The sequence below is a fragment of the Thunnus albacares genome, chromosome 23 (genome assembly GCF_914725855.1).
Source record: "Thunnus albacares chromosome 23, fThuAlb1.1, whole genome shotgun sequence".
In the NCBI taxonomy this organism is placed as follows: Eukaryota; Metazoa; Chordata; class Actinopteri; order Scombriformes; family Scombridae; genus Thunnus; species Thunnus albacares.
The window spans coordinates 5,341,431-5,360,940 of record NC_058128.1 but is presented as its reverse complement, the minus strand read 5'-3'; the positions used below and the strand labels follow the sequence as shown (position 1 = coordinate 5,360,940).

The following is a 19,510-nucleotide window of genomic DNA, read 5'->3' as shown; positions in this document are numbered from 1 at the left end:
TGCGGCTGGAATTAGCCTTCATCATTTGTATTGGCCTGAAGGTGAAAGGGGCAAGTCTTAACTCACTGTCTCACCCATAGTGTATATGTACTGTATGTATATATATGTGTGTGTGTGCGAGCCAGTGAAGTGAAGGCGGCTGCTGTCTGTCAGCGAGATTGGAGCTCCGGATTGGCTGATCACTGGTCCGGAAGCTTGGACGTTACACAGCACAGCTCATTTCGAGGAGGACTTTAACCTCAGTATGTGTAAGAGACCTGTGTGTGTGTGTGTGTGTGTGTGTGTGTGTGTTGTCTGTTATAGGCTACTTTTTGGGACAAATTTCAGACTTATAGGACCAGTTAATCGGGGACGGCTTGTCCAACTGGGGACAATAGCCATGTCCCCAGTGGGAAAAAACTGATTTTTGGGTCAGTGGTGTAATTTCCCCAAAACTGACCAGGATCTGATATGTGTGTGTGTGTGTTTACATCTGGCAGTCCTCTTCCATCTGCTTTCTCTTCATCTCTTCTTTTTTTTTTTTTGGTCTGTTGCTTTGTCAATTTTCCCTCTAAGGCCTAGCTGAGATGGGACCTTGAAGGCTAAGAGTTTTAGATTTAAGTCACCAATCGCTGAATTGTACCACTTATGGGTCTTTGTAACCATTCTGATGCCAAAAATCCCCCCTGAAATGGCAAGTACTCATTGATTCTCCCAGCACTTAGACCATAGTCCACTAAACCTCCAACAACAGGAAAATATACAAGTACGAATGAGGGCATTGAATGTCCTCTACAACTAGTAGTGGAGGAAGTACAAAACCTTAAAGGGGCTATAATCAATACTTTTTATAATAACAGTGTATGAACTGATGGTGTAGTTGTGGTAGTGAGAATTATCAATGACTCTGCAGCTCCCCTTGGCTCTACTGAGCTTTATAGTGAGTTTCAGCTTATCGTTTAGCTGCAACATTACTGTTTTGGTTCACTCTCAGCGCTCACATAGTGTCATTTTTGGCCGCAGCAGGCAGTTGTTTTCAGAGGAAAATCTCCAAAAAACCCCACTGTACACTACCTGCTCAGCACCAAACAGCAAATGGACACAGTTAGCTGGTGAACATAGTGGATCATTTAGCAGCTAAAGAGCCAGATATTTCCCTCAGGGCTTGGTAGAGAACATAAACAGAGACAAAAGAGAGTGAATATTGGACTTAGATTCACCAGGTGGACAGAAACACGACTCCAAATGAATGATAATGTTTCTCCGTAACTGCTGAATGTGGAAATAAGCAGTTTTTTAGTAACAAGTTCTACATGTCAACTTAAAAGGTGATGATATTTCAGTGTTGTGTTCACTACTTGTTTTCACTGCCCCCAGGTGGCCAAAAAAATCTGTCAATGCAGGATTTGAGGAAATTCGGAAATATGGAGGTGCCCATAAAATAAATAAGACATTTAAAAAAAAATCGAAGCAACATCGATTGAGATATCCTGATTTTTAGTGCTTGGTATGAGTCAATCTCCAAAAACACTGGATCCTACATTTCCCATGATGCAATCAATAACATAGTTTCATTTGACCCTCAAAACTGAACACCATTAAGCCCCTTTTCCACCGCATGGTACCAGATCAGCACGACTCTACTCGCCTTTTTTGGTTTTCCAACAAGCAAAAGTTGGATAGTACCTGATACCTGGTGTTTTTTTTTTTTTTTTGGTATCACCTCCATCAAGGGTCCAAACAAGCTGAGCCAACACTAAAAGGTGACATGAAAACACTGCAGACCACTGATTGGTCCGTCATTTCTCTCATTCACTGCCTCTCTCTCTCTCTCTCTCTCTCTCTCTCTCTCGCTCGTGCTCCTCAGATAAAAAAATCACAGTCTCGCTTGAAACACAGCGTTCACACACGAGGAAAAAACAAAAAAACAACACGGATCTGTCCTGTTGTTCTTTGTATTTACTACTGCATCAGTTGGATGTAAATGAATAAATGAAAAGGAGAAATGCAGAGGAGGAAAATGAAACAAACTAAGAGCGTCTCTCTCTCTCTCTCTCTCTCTCTCTCTCCACAGTAAATCATCAGTTGAGTGTTTGATGGTTATTTATTTGTTCTTTAGAATGTAACCGCCGTGAAACAATCAGAAAATGACGTTTTATTTTCGCTCATTCACTGGTTTTTTTCTCTCTACCCACTCCTACTCATCGCTCGACCACCGCCGCGCTGCCTCTCTCTCTCTCTCTCTCTCTCTTTTTCTCTCTGTCTTTTTTTTAAAAAATGAGTCAGGAAGTCGACAACAAAGCCTTTACAGCGTACAAGTTGAAGCTGTTGTGCTGTGTGTGTGTGTTTGACCGATCAGTGACGTCATCACTGCAAACCCCGCCCTACGTTGCCGTGGGTTACTATCTGCAGTGGAAAACAAAATCTAGTAAAGTAAAGCAAGTAGAGTCAAGTATACGAGAGTTGAGCTGAGCCGGTACCCTGATAACATCATCATCAAGGTTATGCATACTGTAAACTGAACTGTATGTGTAAAATCACCGGAGTGCCCCTTTAATATTATTGATAAAAAAAAGTTTAAACAGTTAAAATACACACATTAGCCATAAAATGTAATATCTGTCCGTGGTAAAAGTGTTCATTGTGTAAAAGAGCAGACTTTTACTCTTGTCTTTAGGGGATTTTCATGGTTTAAGGACATGTGAAGAAAGAAAGGAACAAAAGAAAGAGGGGAAAGAATAAAATGATTTAAAAATAAAAGAAAGGAAAGAATGCATAGACGGAGAGGAGAAGAAAGGAAAAGCTAGAAATCAGGATTTTTATAAGCTTATCTCACACTGAATCTAAAGATCTTTATCCTCAAAGTAACTTTTAACAAAGCAAATTCTGAGATCAAAGTACGATATTTTTGTCCAAAAGGACAAGGCAACGCATCTCCAAATGTTGTTTTCTTTTAACGATGACCTTTCCTCTTTTATTTGCCTCATCAAACCTTTAACCGTAGACTGTGATATGAATTCTTTTCATAATGGTTATTTCTAAGTGTTTTGGAGAAGGCTAAAGACGATATGAATCAGCCCAGGAGGAAATTACAAACCCTTTTTTTTTTTTTTGTGTGTGTGTGTGTTCAGGTTGGAGGACTGAAAATGTCTCAAATCTGTACTCAAGCAAAGCACTTGAATAAAGGTCCTTTTCTTTCTTTGTAAATATAAAACCAGGGTCGTATTGAACAGAACAATAATACTGAGATCTATCAAACTACATCTTGTCTGTCATATCAGATGGAGATGGTGGACAATGCTGACAGTGTCATGTGAGTTTTCAATAAAAGGCCAATATCAGACTGATATATTGACAAACTGAATATTACCCTCCTTCTCCGGGTCCCTTTTCTTTCTCCCACTAGCGATAAAATGCTCTCCCCCTCTCATTAGCCCTTTATTCCTGCGGATTTATTTCATTCCTCCTCTGTATCCTTCCCTCTCTCTGTCACCCAGTCTAATTTGAAGTGCAATAGTTTCCCTCTGGCATGAAAATATTGCGTCATTCATCATGTCTCTCTAATTCGTCTTAGATATCCTCCACCCCTCCACCTCCAACTCACCCTCCTCCTCCTCCCTCCCTCCTCCTCCCTCCTCTCGCGATCACCCACCACCCCGATCCACCACTTAGCTGTGATATTGCCCAGAGTCAACGAATACAAGGCGAGTCATATCCATCCGTGCAGTGATTCTTGATACATTTGAACAGACATACAGTTCAGGAATGTGCTATCACTCTCTCTCGGCCTCTCACCCGTTTTCACACACACACACACACACACACACACACACACTGGCTGTATGGTCTAGGCGGCGTCTGGCCGGTCTCATTGCGAGGCAATGGGTGTGGGCCATTTTTGCGGCTCAGTGCTCAGTGCTAAGCTGTTTGCTGTGGTGACTGGCCAGAGGTGTATTGGGCTAAATTGAACCGGCTGCTGATTAGATGGCTACCTATCGATAAGGCCCGAGTTGAATTTCAGCCTCGGCTCGTGTGTCCCGGAGAGTCGAAATGTAGTTGCAGGCTTGCCGCCGAGTCAGTTTTCTGAGAAAATATTGTAGATGATTGTAGAGACGGGGGCCTCGGCATCGCCTGACAAAGTTTCAAGAGCCCTCCTTCCCATTCAGACTCCCTCCACTTCTTCTTCTCTGTCATCTTAATGAAAAGCCACGGCTCATAATTCCTTCACTGCATGTCCTCAGAGGTCAGTCCCATCATGCATCTGCATAATTTATGCCCAGTTTCCCCTCGCTTTATAATTCTACCTTCTTAAAACACATAATCTTCTGGTCTTATTACCAGTTAGCAAACGCTGGACTACTTAATATTTGTATTATTGTGTAATACATCTACAATGTTTTCAACTAATTGGTTAATGTTCGGTCTAAAAAATGTCAGAAAATAGTAAAAAAATGGCTATGAAAAGTTCCCAGAGCCCAAATTGATGTCTTCAAATTACTTGTTTTGTTACATTGACAATCCAAAATCCAAAGATATTTAATTGCAATGATATGAAACAGAGAAGAGAATCTTTTTTACGTTCTTGATTATTTTTCTGTTGTTAGACAACGGAAACAGTAAATTCTTTTCGTGTGTCTTCAATTGATTAAGTATCTCTATTTACTTTAAAGGAAGGGAGGACCAGGCTTATATTTATGTGACAAAATGATGTCATCTCAAACATCCATCTGTTTGCTTTCTCTGAGCTTTCGACTCACGTTCTTCATCACCAGGATGCAGCTGAAAGCTAGTAAGCGTCAAGTTTTATCAACCTCAGCTTAACATCAAGGAAGAACCAGATAATTTAGTGCATATTGAATGACTATATTGTTGTATTGACCATGGAAATGCATATTATGCTATCCACCACCATTTTCTGTTAAATTTTAGGTTTTATGTTAAGTTAATCCAAAATTAGTGCCAGCTTTTGTTTGAGAATTATTAATAACCAGATATTACTGATTGCCTATAAGTTCCATATGATATAAACTCACAGCTTGTAAAATTTAATATCTGTCATTAAAAGAGCGGTGGGTGGGATTGCTGGGTAAATATCAGAAAGATAAAGGGAGCTATAAGCAATGTGATATTTTCTACAACTGTGCTTGGAGTATTTTTCATTCTACATGGCTGTGTGTATGAAATCAGGCCATCCACTGGTGTTTATATTGATGTGTGAGGTTTATCTACAATTCATCTGTCTCAGACGACACCATGGCTCGATGTTGTTCCCATTCAGAGCTCTTGCTATCATTAGCCATGACAGAATAAAGCTGTAGCGGCGGCCTGTACCTCACTCTTATTAAATTGTGTGTGTGTGTGTGGTACACATTGCTACGGCGGGCTGTCTGTGATACTGCTGACAGCAGCGCTTTGGGATGCTGGACCAGCCGTTCTGACTGCGTGCTCTTATCATTGTGAGCAATATTAAACTCCATTCAGGTAAAATGTGATGTGAATTTTTGTCTCACTTTATTTGCACGGATTTGACTGCTGAAGTGTTTTTTTACCTGTGTTTTTCCAGTCGGAGTATTTCCTGGCTGACAGTATGGACATTAACTGCCTGTATACACACCGTCACACTGCACAGTGTGTCGACAGTTTACATGTCGAGTGGTAGACACGGATTCTTGCACATTCCTGCACTAAAGCAGATAGAGACAATCATTAACATCAGGTTGTCCTGCTAATTTTTGTTGGAATTGAGCAAAAAAGGCAAAGAAACTAAGGAGTAACTACAGTCTGTATGTGAAGATGGATGTAGCGAGGTGTGACGTCACCCATTGGTTTCCATTGGAGCTGGTTTGAAACGCAGAGTTGCAGCTTATGGTCGGCGCCATCTTTTCCATTTGGAGCCAGTACCTTCCAAAGAGCAGACATTAAAGCTACTATAAGTCTTCAAATCTTATTAACAGTAGCAATAATTTCCAAAATGACCGCCGGCGCACTTATTAGAGGGCCTGAATTTAGCAATTGAGACCATAATGAAGAGAGGTGGAGGTGAACTTTAGTGGTTCTTCACTGAAAATTGATGCCCTGGATAATAAAATAACCCTGGATTCTTTTAAAATAATTATTTCTTGCACTTGTGATGTTGGTGGTCTTGATTCAAGTTGTAAAAACGTATAAAATCTTAATGAAAACAACAGGCAGCTACCAGATCAGAAGGCTGGAAGAGACTTGGTCCAACTTCGTCTGAACAGTGATAACACCTAAACTGTTATCACCCCAGTAATCGTGATGTGGGTCTCCATCTTTACCAGAAACTCCACTTGTTTGTCTTCATTTCTACAAGCTTCTCTTTATGCTCTTGTCTCTTTACATGAATCAAGTGGAGACATTTTGCGATAACAATTTCTATTTCTTTCAATATTTCAATGTCACTGAGTGCAATCAGCAGCTCAATTCACAGAGCAAATCTTCATCTGGTTTAATTAGTTTGTGTCTTTTTATTTAATTTGTATTCACACCATCTCTGAATTTTGTTTTTTTTTAGATTTTATTCTATTTATCTACCTCAATTACCCTGGCCAGGCTACAGTCACTTAATCATTTACGTCTTACGTTAACGCAGTCTTGTGGATCTATAGGACGAATCGTTACGGTGTTCATTTAAGGAAGTGGCAAGTGGACTCTCTGACCACACTGAGTGACAGTTCTTGTATTGATGCATTGGCATTAGCTCAGGGGGTTCCAGCAGCTTTCAGAGGGCTTGTTAAAAGATACAGCTGGTTTTAGAAACCATAGCATATTACTCCAAAAATCATTTTTAGCCATCCAAACAGAACAAGACTTCCTTGGTCTAGTCTTTCTAGTACTTCCTCTAAACTCTCTATCAAAAAACATTGAAATTAGGAGATCACGCTCACATTTAGGTCAAATAAATGTGCAATATATTTCACTCACTACTGTACATAACCACCTACTATATGCATATAAAGTAACTTCATTTTTTTTAGCCATTTAACATTTATCTCATCACTTCTTTGCACTGTTTGTATCCTGTTTACAGTTCACAGAAACAGTTTCACCTGTATATAGTCATTCCTTGTGTATATTTCTGAAGATTGTTGTGTTGTTATTCTGTGTAAGTACGTTGAAAGCCACTAAGCTGGAGTCACATTCCTTATGCGTGTGTTTAAACATACTTGGCTAATAAAGATGGTTGAGGTCGATAATGGGTTTTTGTAGTCGGGGGTTTAGAAATGCAAAAACTGTCAAAAGGAGGCCTTCATGTTTGTAGTAACACATTCCTCATGGTGTAGGTGACACTTGGTGCCTTTTTCAGACTCTCAACAGAAATAAAATCCCGTCCGTCCTCTAATAGCATGTGTTAGTCTAATCACGAGAAGTAGTAACACTGCTGGAGTGGTTCGGCTGTGTGGGAGAGTGACACTGTTAGCTTAGCGCAGCTATTTCAGGTCCCTTCCATGCTAAACCATCAGAACCCACATGCACACGAGTGGCAGCACTCACACGCAAAAGCCTGAGTGTTGAACTCCATTAATACACAGATTCATGTGGAAGCCTCTCTCTGTTTTACTTCCTATGTGAAGCTTCTGTAGCTTTGGCATGCTATGTTAATAGACACAAAAGCATTAGATTTTCCTTTTTCCTGTCACTTTTGCTTTAAAACATAAAACTAGCAGTGTTTTAAACATATTTTTCTCATCTTCTTGGAAACTGAGAAGAAAACGACAAGTTCTTTTGCAGCTATAAACATTCGGGAAACAATGTGAGAACATAAAGGGACAAAAACAGACTTTAATTAATTGCTCTTTGTAATCCAACCTCTCATGTCTCTCCTGTCTTTCTATCTCGCCCACTCGCCTCCTTACATTGCTGCTGGTCTCACTCCAGTGCATCAATGGAAACGTGACGCCTCTGACAGGAATACTTGTAATTATCCTCCCACACTCCCGTGTCTCGAAGGTGATTGGATGGCAGGTCCCTTTCCGACGCGCTAGCCGCCGCCCACGCCGGATCTGTCAATCTCCTGCGACCCCCCGCAGTCACCAACGGAGCCCCCCCACTTACCGCCAAACGCTTCAGCAGGCACCTCCCACCTGGGATCCTGCATGAACCACGTCTCACATTAAATGCAGTTTAGGTGAGCTGACAGGTGAAGCACACACACACATACTGTACGCACATATAGACAAACAGTAGCACAGCAGTGACGCACATTCAGTCGCAAAGGTGAGTAATTCTTATCACTCGTCAGTCAGGCTCTCGTTCACATGCTGGCAAAGCGATGGACCAAAGAAGAGCTGTAACATTTTATCTTCTTTATTTTACCTTTGTCTCTTCCACCTTTCTGTGTGCCGCACTTTCTCTCCAGTTTCTTAACTTTTTTTTTTTTTTTACAAATTCTTCTTACATGTCAAATTTATTATTATTACTTTTTATTTTGCATGGATTTGGTACAGTAACCAATGACAACAGTAATTAAATGATACTTCTGCTGATATTCTGTATTTTCTGTTGTCAACAAAGTCCATTAAAAGACCAAAACCAACAATGGATTGATCCAAAGCCTGATATAGCCTGTTCCTCTGTGCCATAGAGCTGCACTGTTATCCAAAAACCTTTGTAGATACAAACATGAGCCACTCTGTTCATACTGACTCATGTTCTTTGATAAAATTGAACATGGCCTGTGTAGTTTATTTTGAGCAAGTCCAGCTGTTTTAGGAAATTATTTAGCTTCTTATCAAAAATGATATGCTCATGACAAACAGGCTATGCGCCACAGACAAGGAAGGAAAGTCAGACAGTGTCGAGATATGGACTACCACTTCTCAAATTCTTGCTTTCCCAATCAGTATCATCCTAAATTCATGTATCTGTTAACAGACTGTCAGAAAAATGTTTCTGGCTTCTCGTATCTTCTGATAGATTTAATGATTATTAAAGAAAATAGCTGTTAAGTCTAATTTGTACATGACAAGAATTATCAAAAACCTTTTTCCCCCCAACTTTTCTTTACTGACAGCATCCAGTAGATAGGAAAAAGTGAGAGATAATATGCAACTGGTTCCAAACTGTGGATCTATGGAGGTCGTAGTTATGTTGTGTGTATCTAAAGATGCATTCAGACAGAATACAAAGCAAATTTTTGTCAAGAAGAATTTGACCACTGCAGTTTTTGCGGTTTATTCACCTGAAATAGCCAATGTACCGGTTGTACAGACATTATCTGTAGCTAGCTAGCCACGTACACACCAACAGCTTAAAGTATGTGTGGAGGGCGTTTGTATGTCTATTTTTGTGACCACTCAGACTCCAATCTCAGAACTCACAAACAACTCCACTTCTTTCTCTTGCTTTCCGGTCACCCTCCTTTTTCCACTCTTCTCGGTACATTTATGAAGTTAAATCATACAGCTTTAGGATAAGTGCAAATTTTCAACTCACATTGGATTTGCCTGGGTCAGTGTGACCCAAGCAGGTCACCAGCATGCTCGTATCTTTGACTGTCTGAACACAGCTGTGGTAGCTCACTTGCTCCTCGACTTCTATTTCAGTTTAAGTTACATTAGTTTTTCAAAGTACAGTTTAACAATACACAGAACAAACATGCACTTCATCTGTGGGTTATACATGTAGGCAGAGACAGCAGTAGCAAGTGCAAGAGACCCAGAGGACGTAAAGAAGAAATAATTAGTTATGAAAATGTGTTATTCTGCTCTATTGATTTCTCAGTAGACACATTTTCTTTCTCTCAAGGTGTTCTCCCTTTGTGGCAGTTGAATATCAGTGCAAGAGAACCCTTGATCCCACTTTCAGAAGGGCAAAGTCAAGAGAAACTGGACTTGCTTTTTGTTTCTTGAAGACATTTCATGGCTGAGGAGGATCTTCAACAAACACTGTAACACCGAGACAGAAGCTTGTTCACACTAAAGACCACACACCCAAACATACGCAGAGCAGTGCAGTGGATGCAGTCCAGTGCAGCTGGGAGTACGCAGACCTACATCAGGGAGACAAAACAGTTGCTAAACAAGCGTACGGTCCAACACAAGAGAGCCAACTCCTCAGGTCATCTGTAGGACGAGAGACACTCCTTTGAAGACAGAGAAGACAGTGAAGGAGGCCATCTGTCAAACTTGAACAACCATCAGTCAACAGAGGAAATGGTCTACAACACCACTTATCAGCCACTTACTGCACAATGTCTCTTCCCAGGCAACACCTTAACTCTCACATGACAGCCAGGTGGACTGATGACCCACGTGTGTCATGTCCACCTCAATGTCTCTCAAGGTAGGTACATGCCTGGGACCCCCCCACTAATCAGTCAGATCTGAAGGGGCCTTTTGGATGAGAGGCAAAACGTCTTGAAGAAACTAAATAAAGTCCAGTTGTCCTTGAGTAAGCCCTTCTGGATATACCATGACCTGGATGACTGAGAATCTTCACAGACACCTCCAACCCTCAGTTATATATTTGAATGATCTGAAATCAAATCTTAATCTAAGAAATTTTAAAAAAAGAATGACAAAATGGAAAGAAGGAAGTCCGAAAGATAATTATCTTCAGTCTGAGTGTTCATGGAAGATTTTAATTTGAGATACATGCACCCGTCGATAAGCAGAGCAGTTCAACTTTGACCTTATAGAAATTTTTACTAATAGTCCTTCCACAAAGCAACATTAATTGCTTTAAACTGTACTGCAAAGACAAGCCATAATCTTGAGTGCTTGTCATGGCCGAAGAGACTAAAAGATCATAAATTCTTTGTGGGTCTGATGAATCAATTTATTTCCACAGCTCATGGTAAATGGGCAGGAATGTTAATTAAAGGCTTGCCGATGCTCTTGAACTTATTACCTAGCTTCCTGCTAATGAGCAAAATGATACCAAAATTTTTTTTAAAAAAAAGAAGGCTGTGGAGAAAACAAGCTTTATCTGTGAGAAGACTGGAGAAAAAAATGCACTTACAGCTCTTTCACTACTTCACCTTTAGAGAAATAACTCTATTTCTTCCTCATTGCCCATATCTGCTCTGTTATGGCAAGTAATTTAAGGGAAATTAACATTTTGACATGCTCCTCAGGGGTGGACGGAAAGTAGAGAGGAGAGGATAAGAGAAAAGAGGAGGAGGGAGTATGGAAAGGAGACAGAAAAAGATGATGAATTAGTATTTAATTCAGTATGGTTGAATCTTTGGTCCAAGGGTTAAGTGTGGTTGAAACTGTCGTCAGCGGTCCCGTTGGCCGAGAACCCTTATACTAATGGATTTTAAAACCAGCAGAGAATGCCAAGGCAGATGGCGTACAGACAGAGGACATCATGACCACTGAACACTGAAAACAGATGATTAAAAAAATAACTTTTCAAGTTTGATTGCTGTCCAGATCAACTTGACAACGTATCAAATGGACTCTTGAATGTCCACTATTCAAAGCAGATGTCATTCCCTGTGGTCAGTCACTAATTTTAGGATGTGCAGGCCAAATTTCAGGAAGGTGGACCTTAAAGTAATGGGCCATAATGCTGAGTTGAATTGAACTCTCCATGAAGACCAGAGATATGAGACCCATCTTTGATATCAGGCCACTGGATGAAGGCTCACAGCAGAGAAACAGACAGTTGTTATTAAACTGGGGATACTGTGGCCACATGGCACAAGTTCTAGACCACCTGAGTACCAGGATGCCCCACAAGATGCTTACTTTCATACATCGTTGTTGCCCATACAGAGGATTTCTCCCTTTTGGGTCTTCTTAGGCGTGATTGGATGGTTAAGCGTGCATCGTGCAAATTTCAATACATGGCAAGGAGAAGATGAAAAGTTCAGTTAAACCGGAATCAACATTATTTTGTATCAGTCCTTAGAGTCCCTTGTTTTATGTGTTTGACAGCCAATGGGGACTTTATGTTTTTATTTATGGACTATGAAGTACTTAATACAAAAGTTCTTTCTTTAAGTTTAGACTTTGGAGACACCAATGGGAGCGTCTTGTTTTTAATTTGAACTTTTTTGAACCATTAATAAGAATAATGATAAGAATGATAACAAGGTCCTCAGGTTAGCCCGTCAGCAGTAAAATCCCTAAAAAAATCACCTTAAACTGCATGTAGATCTTAAAAAATTCCTGAAACAAACAACCTGTAATTAAGCTTGATGGTATTTTTGTCTCTCTGCTACTTCCATTATTCTTTTCTTCTTCTCATTCTCTTTGTCTCTCGCTTCATATCCCCAGTAGGGCCATGTGGATTAGCGCTGAAAGCTAATGAAATGTAATTACCGCCTTTGTCGATAAGAATCGATCGGCTCGGGTCTCACAGACCCCTTCCCAGAGAGGGTCCCGCAGGGGCCAATGTTGCGGCCGCAATGGTTACCCTCCCCCAGCGCCCAGGCTTTATTTCCTGACTGGTTGCCATGAGCAATGGGAGATAGCATTGACAGGGCAGTATGAAGTGGAGTCAGATCTGTCGGATGGTCCCTCAGCGTGGCCTCGCAAGGGGGAATGAGATTCCTTATCAAATCAGCCGGATTAGAGAAAGGGTCTCAGGGAAAACGTCAATTCTTACATCAGACGCAAGAAGATCAGGTTTTGTGTGTGTGTGTGTGTGTGTTCATGGTGAATGAAAGAGTGTGTTTTTAAATTTTTTTTTTTAAAACTTCTTTCCTCTGCTTCATCTTGTGTGCGAGAGTGTTAATATTGCAAGCAGTTTTGGAAGCTTCATCTGTTTTTTTCATGGTAATTTTTATTTCTAATTATGATTTCTACTTCAATTTGGTTTCAGTTTTCTGATGAAGTTGGCTAGTTTGAGATAAGTTGTTATTGAAATGTTTTTTTGGTTAAGGGCCAAGCTGAGGCCTCTAAAATACAGCAGTTATTTTATGAGGAAAAAAGTGCATGAAACTAATTATGTAGCTTACTAATTAGCTATAAAATACTCTGCCAAGTATTGATTTGATGTATCTCCAGTTTTTTTTTTTTTACTGTGCATTTGATTACTCTGATATAAGAAGGTATATTAGGTATAGGTATTACTTACCACAGATTTGAAAGATTTGAAAGTCCAGAGTTCACTGCCTGACATTGTGATTATTATCTTTATATTATTGTTATTATCTTTCTCTCATGACCTTAAATGAACATTTGGGTTTTACATTTGTTCTTCTCCACCAGATCACCGGCTCAGCTTTAAGCAGGTAAGAGACAGCATGATCAAAACCTTTTTGAAACACATTTCAAACACATCCGACATCTTCCAAAACCATTTCAAACAACAGAACTTGATATTTTGAAGGAACAACGGTTTGTACCTCAGCTGGGATAGCACATCCCAGCACATGGACACTCTGTCGCACATCAGAGACAACACAGGAAATGGATCTACTGTAAAGAAAACTGCACTGCAAATTCACTCTGAATAAAAATGTACTCAAGGAAAAATAAGAGAAATAGCCTACATGATTTGTGTGTGGCTGCTGCTCACCCAAACCTCTGCTGCTGTGTTCACTGCAGGACTGTTCAGAAAGAAGAGGAACATCACTGTATGCAATTAACACATTTGTTTCTATACGCAGTATTTATTTTGATTATATTTATTTTCTTAGCATTTACAGAAAGACAACCAGATGCATTTCCATCAAAATATATTGTAAATATCTAGAGCATGTAGTCAACATGTAATCAAGTTATTGCATTTGCATTTTATCCCTCATAATAGATACAGTATAGAAATACCACATGCACTTTCATTTCATTTTATAAAGTAGATTTTAGACTTTTGCAGATGCAGAGCTTTCACTCACCTCACGCCTCCAAGTGCTGCTTAATGGGAAGAACAGGGTTAACATCTTGAACTTTGAAATGTGATCAAACTTCCTATTTTAGCTAAAACCAGATGTTGTGGTCATTGTTATTGGGCATTTGTAGTTTTCCAGTTGTCATTGTCTGTTTAAAAGCCTTGGACACCAATTGCTTTGGAGTGTTTACAATCATCTGCCAAGGACATTATGCTCTCCCCTTTGTGTATCTGTCCATTTGATTGTTTGTCGCCACATTTTCTGAGAAAGGACTGGATGGATTGGCGTGAAATCTGCTGAGCACATTCAGGCTCCCGAGAACTAGAAGGTCCATGCATGACGTATAATTCATCTGCAGTTATTCACGTTGTATAATGAAAAATCCCATTTTTCGGGTCATTTCCTAATTTCATTGTCCTAAGATGTGCTATGCAAAAGAAGAACCAAAGCATCAGCTTGTTCCATTATCCAACTTGTACAATGAAAATTGAACAAGGAAGTGTTTTACTGAGATGCACCATTTAGAGCCATTTAAAGTCAAACTTATACGTTTGCTTGTGATCTTTGTTGTGAGCATGACCTTATCGAGTTAACATCTCTAACCAAACACTGTTTAAATTGTTTAGCTAATTGTTAACTTCAGAAGATTACCAACGCTAACAATGCAAGCTGTTGTAGCTAACAAACTGCTGTTGTATGCTAACGTTAGTCATTTGTTATTATCAGCTGTTTTGCACCTCATTTGGATGTTTGCTCCTCTAAGTCTGTGTGAAATGTCTACATTTATGGTAGAAGTGAGTTAACTGGACCCTCTTCAGTCATATATTTAAGGATTAAGGGTGTTTTGACACGCATTGCTGATTTATTAAGCTCTAGTTGATCTTTGTGTTCACTTATGTGTATATTACCAGTAATGTGTTTGTGCATGCAGACTACAAAGTAAAGAAATGTTCTAAATAATATAATAAATATCTTGTGTCCCTATTTGACAGGTGTGGGTACTCCATAAATAGGTTGATGCATAAACTAACCCTACGACTGCACCAGGATAACCTGGAAACAGACAGGGGGAAACTAGCAGCTGGTAAGTAGAGAGTATGATCCATCATTTAGACAGTGACACATTTAGGTTGTTTTGGCTCCGGCACATATGATTTGAAATGAAACAATGACTGAAAACAAAGTGATGACTTGGTTTTAAGTAGTTTTATTGTGTTCACATTCAGACTGGGTAAACAGTGAAGCAACTGTAGCCCCCCTTTTTTTAGGTAGACTGCCGATTTTAGGACAATGATGATGCTAAATGTACAGCAAATGTTTTTTTTTTTTTATGATCCAGCAGTGAGAGCAGAATCACCAGGGGAGATATAAGTGTTGTCTGGGATCACAGACTTCAGACAGTTTGGCACTAAATATTATATACCATGACTAAAGTTTGTTTTAATTGGTCAAATGATCTTTTTGCCACTAAAGTTGGAGAACTTTAGTTAGTAAAAACTAAAGCTATGATTCCTACACCACCATCAAGGTAAAGAGGAAAGATTAACTTCGTAGTCATTTCTTTTTTTTTATGCAGTCTTTATCTAAGACATCTGTTTTAAACTTAACAAAATATTTTCTTTTATTACAGAGTTTCCAGAGGATGAGAGAGCTTGTGAGACACCAGGGAAGTCAGCTTTGGATGTCAGGTCACTCACCTTGGATGGTTTTGCTGGGATTTCACATGTCTGCTTTCTGAGTTTCTAACTCTAACCTACCAAGACTGGCTTTCACGGTGAAACATACACTCACCGAGCACTTTATTAGGAACACCTGTAAAATCTAATGCAACAGCTCTGCCATAAATTCTTCTTTTACTAAGCTGATACATATTTTGTCCACCCTGAGGGCTGGTTGCAGATAGGGGTGGTAATCTGCAGCCTTCGATTAGATTTAATGTTGTTTCCAAAACTCTGCTTTGTTTTGCTTAATCCTGAAAACAACATTATTAAGTGTGAGTACTTACCGCATACTTACAGGATTATTCATTCGGGTGAAAGATGTTTTTGATAATGTCAAGTATGTTATGAAGTGACCAACTAATGCTGGCAATCTTACCCTGATTCTTCAAGATTCATTATGGTGAGATGTACTGGTAGAAGGCCAAGGCTGGCAATATTTAATTTACTGGAAGTCACATGTAGCAAAAGAGCCAACAGACAGATTTTTATAGCACCTTTTCCAAAATAAGGTTTACAAGGGTAAAAACAACAGGAATCATGGAAGTGTTAATCGTAAAAAACAATAAGAACAATAGCACCATTAATAAAACAATAAATAAAATAACGCAAGAAAATATAAACACAGTAATAAAACATAACAATAAAACAACTTGTTTGGGAAAGGTAAGATAGAAGGATCACAGGAAGGTTGGACTATAAAAGTTTGTTTTTTAAGAGATTTAAATGAGGAGATAGACTTTGCCCTATATGTATATATACTGTCAAGAGAATTATCGCAAGTTCAAAGCCTTGCTAATGGAGCATGAGTAGCATTTTAGAAAACAAATTTAACGGACAGATCACACATTATTAAATATATCATAGATCATATGGCCGGGCTCAAGTGTTGCAAACATCCCTCATTTTCTAATGAAGTCTTTTTCATCTCCGCTGACCTACAGAGGATCACCAAGAAAGAGCTGAGTATAATACAACTGACCTAATGTTTCACACTTTTACGTACAACTTTAAACCAGTTTGTCATATAAATCAACTGATCTTTTTTTTTTACAACCTCTGATGTGTGATCAAACATTATTTAAACTCACAATAGTGGAAGATCACAAAGTTTCCAGTGATACATTCTACTGTATAGTCCAGTGATACTATCATACAATTTGGATGCTTGTAATACATTTAAAATACATTAAATCTTTCTTCTGGTAATTTACATTGAGTTGTATTTATATAAAACACATTTCTGATAACACCTACACAATGTGACGACATATTATGTGATACAAAGAATGTGACTGTAGTTAAAGTTGAAGACCTAGATATGGTTTTCATATTGTTAAATTTATAACTTACAGTTCCTTTACAAGAAAGTTTCGAAGCGCCTTAATGTGTCACTGAGTTGATTCAGTAAAAATTCCAAAGTACAATAAATTATTTGTATACTTGCTGCAAATGTATTGCATTAAATTACCACCCATGATTCACAACAATACACATCCTTTATTTGATTTTACACCTGTAGTGCAGGACTCCCATGCTGGCTGGATGAATGCATACTGAGCATCTAATCTATGGGCACTTGAGACTTACACCAGGCGGGGATGAAATAATTTAATCGTGAGGCTCTTCTAGACTTTCCAGATGTTATTGGACCAAATGGATCAAATTCTGATAGTGAAACAAGTCATTTCACAGGGGTTCGTGACACCCAAAACAAATTATCCATCGTTTTACAGCCACAAGAGTAGCGACAGAGTATGTAAGTACATGTCTCACTGCCAGAAGGGGGAGACAAAAGTCCCGCACTCCAGCTTTAAGGGTGGAAAAACATCATTCAACACATTATTTCTTTAAGTTAGCAAGTATTTATAACTCCCTTCGAATATTTAAGACATTTTGCATTTTACTACGCTTTTAACAGTGGCAGGAGTACAAGTAAAATTAACTTAATTCCATGAATTATTGCATTTATTTAACTGACAGAATTAGACCATGTTGCGTACACCACATAGACTGTATAAAAATATGGACATCGTGCTTGACGCTGCCTAACTCCCAGCCAATCAAAAATGGGCAAAGAGGCGGGCCGAATGGCTGAAACAAGCCACCTAGCGGCTGGCGGACCTGTCACTCAAAGCAGCCATGTCCTTCATTATGCATAACTTTAAGGCTTAATAAAATTTAAACGGGTAAGTTATAAAAAAATTCACCCCCCTTCCAGTTGTCATGAACGAGGAAATTAGCTACAGAGACCTAAACCGTTTTTTGTACCAGGCTGTAAACGTGTTTATTTCTGCTGTAAAGTTGGGTATTTTAACATGGGGGTCTATGGGGATTGAATCGCTTTTGGAGCCTCAAGTGGCCATTCAAGGAACTGCAGTTTTTGGCACTTCCCCATTGGCTTCATTTTACAGCCCCGGAGGTTGCCCGCTTGGTAAACACCATCACTGATGAATACAAATCCAACAAAACAATACCACAATGATTTATGATGAAGAATTCATTTTAAAGGACCAGTATGAGCTGCTGTACATGTTTCATGTGTGCACTGTACAAAGATTAACCATCTCTTCTGGTCATCTAATAGACAGTGCTCATATCCAAAAACTAAAACAATGTACTCTTAGACATTACAGCATTCAAAAAAATGTATTTAATACAGTCGGGACTCAAAGTGTCTTGGATTTCTTAAGTCTTATTTACCATTGTTGGAATTGATATCACGTATCTTGTCATACTTTGATAAGATGTCTGGCATTATACTGTGTAATGTCTCCTCTTGATTGTTGTATTCTTTCTTACAGAAGAATTAGCCAGGCTGTGTATATAATCACTGATTAATACAGATCAAATTCTAAATTCTATTAATTTTTCAATGACTGCAAAGACCCAGCTTAGTCCTTTGCATTGAAAAGAAAGTCTTGGTAGGCACAGTTAGGGACTCAGAAAGCAGACGTGAAAACACAGAAAAAGCATCCGAGGTGAGCGACCTGACATCCACAGCTGTGTTCGCTGGTGTCTAACGAGCTCTCTACACTGGTCCTGTGGAAACTCCGTAATTAAAGGAAATGTTTTGTTAGTTTAAAACCGATGTCTCAAATAAATTAAGTAAATTCAGTTTGAATCTGTTCACTTAACTTTTACTACACATGCCTCAATGCCCCTTAAAGCCTGAGTGCTGGTACGTCTTGTCAGCCTGCAGCAGGAGAACAAGGTGAAGGAAGCCAGTTCGGGGGTAAAAAAGAGTAAACCTGGAAAACATTAAAGCAAAATTCCCCTGAAAAAGTCCCAACATATTGTCTACTCCAGTAGAGCCACATATATAATGGCAAGTTGTGCACCAGCAAAGGTTTAATAAGGGAACTGTAATACGACTGCTAAAACTGTTCAAGACTCATTTCACAGTGACACATATTTGTCAGTTCTGTTGTAATTAATCAGTACTTCAGCATATTGGCTTTGAAATGAAACCATGACTATGAGGTTAATCTTTCCTCTTTACCTTGATGGTGTTTACATCCACAGATGAACAGTGTAGGAATCGTAGCTTTAGTTTTTACTTGTAACTAAAGTTCTCCAACTTAAGTGGAACAAAGATCATTTGGCCAATTGAAACAAACTTTATCATGATATCTAACGTTTGATGTCAAACTGTTTTCAGTCATTGACTGTCTGAAGTCTGTGATCCCAAAGGACACTTATATATCAGACCTGAACTATAAACTTGACTTTTGCCTTCGGTCTGACTTTTGGCGAGTGACAAACCCGCTCAGCTGGACTGAGATCAGGTGAATGACGATGCTGTGGTGGAAAACTGTCCTTGCATGAATAGGCCAGTAATTGTGCAAAGAAAACATTTACGTCTATAGCAGATAGTTTCTATGGGAATACGGAAGGGGAGAATCAGCAATGTCATATTTTAATCTTCTGTGTGTGATGAGCGAAGGCTGCTCGGCCTTGTGTATTGTGAGAAATGCGGAAGATGCCAAATACAACTGATACGTGC

The 19,510-nt window shown here is 39.3% G+C and overlaps 1 long non-coding RNA gene across 2 annotated transcripts; it reads left to right on the top strand.

Moving 5' to 3' along the window:
- Nucleotides 1-7,987: 7,987 nt before the first annotated feature.
- On the top strand, nt 7,988-16,622 carry LOC122974756. Of its 2 annotated transcripts, none has more exons than XR_006400429.1 (4): nt 7,988-8,128; nt 13,164-13,186; nt 14,779-14,870; nt 15,417-16,622. It is a non-coding gene; the product is annotated as an uncharacterized LOC122974756 (long non-coding RNA). The 2 variants fall into 2 exon arrangements; XR_006400430.1 differs by lacking the exon at nt 7,988-8,128 and adding an exon at nt 10,650-12,728.
- Nucleotides 16,623-19,510: the final 2,888 nt, after the last annotated feature.